Below are 1,199 nucleotides of genomic sequence, written 5' to 3'. Positions count from 1 at the left end.
TTGTGTTTTCTGACTTGTTATAATGTTTTCTGAATTGTTGTTGTGCTTTCTGAATTGTTATTTTGTTTTTTAGACTTGCATTTGCGTTTGTAATTTGTTATTTTGTTTTCAGAATTGTGATTTGCTTTGCACTTCTCGGCCACCGTAAAAAACAATAAAAAGTGTGAAATATTTGTGCAATCTAAAATGTTTTCTATTTTAATATATTTTATATTTTCTGTATATTCCTGTGAGGTCAAAGAGGAATTTTCAGCAGCCATTACCCTAGAAACATTTCTTCTTATTATCAATGTTGAAAATATTTGAGCTGGTTAATAGTTTTTGTGGAAACTGAGATAAAGTTTTTGATAAATAGAACGTTCAGAAGAACAGCATTTATTTGAAATTAGTGCTGTCAATCGATTAAAAACAATTAACTAATTAATCACACATTTTTCTGAAATTAATCGCGATTAATCCCACCTAACATTAAAGTTTTTAAATATACTTTTATATTGCGATGATTTCACATTCAATCTTCAAATGAATGTACAAACAACATAAAGACAGTATATTTTTTAATATTTGTTTAATGGCATCTCAATGATAACAATACTGATTTCTCTATAAAATTGACCCCCCACCCCCCCCTAATATTTAACCATTGACTATAACCATTCAACATTACAGTATAACTGACAGCTATCAATTTTAACATTTATTATAATAAATGTAATATTTACCTGTGCACTTCAGCAGAAATATAAAGAAATTGAAATTTAAGTTATCAAACACTAAATTCTAAATTAAATATAGATGAATCCTTAAAGCTATAAAAGTTATTTTTTCCTCTATTTTTTTCTTCGTCCTTTGATTAATAGACATCACAGCAGCTGGCTATTAGGTTGTTTTGGCTGCTATTTCTTTGACCCACTTCAGGTATTAAAGTCTCTACTAATGAGCTGATGAGTTAAAGGCACAACAAGATTTTTTTTATTAAAATATCAAAAAACCACTAGAACAGTGTTATATATTTTGCTGACTTGTGTACTTACATTATCCCAAATGTTTCGAAGAATGTTTAAATCCAGAGAAATTTTAACTAGTGACACAGACTGTGTCCATAATGTCATTGTGTCGCCTGCCAATGACGTCATAACCCCTCAATTTCCGGTTTTGTTTTGTAGAAAACATGGAAAAACCAAAGACGCTTTAATATG

The 1,199-nt window shown here is 29.1% G+C and overlaps 1 protein-coding gene across 3 annotated transcripts in view; it reads left to right on the top strand.

Annotated features, from left to right (window-relative positions):
* Positions 1 to 1,199, top strand: part of LOC107749096 (zinc finger E-box-binding homeobox 1-like) — a 28,328-nt gene that overhangs the window by 20,585 nt on the left and 6,544 nt on the right. The window lies entirely within an intron of this gene.

The sequence above is a fragment of the Sinocyclocheilus rhinocerous genome, unplaced genomic scaffold (assembly GCF_001515625.1).
Source record: "Sinocyclocheilus rhinocerous isolate Xijiao unplaced genomic scaffold, SAMN03320098_v1.1 scaffold919, whole genome shotgun sequence".
In the NCBI taxonomy this organism is placed as follows: domain Eukaryota; kingdom Metazoa; phylum Chordata; class Actinopteri; order Cypriniformes; family Cyprinidae; genus Sinocyclocheilus; species Sinocyclocheilus rhinocerous.
This window is presented reverse-complemented; position numbering and strand designations above follow the sequence as displayed.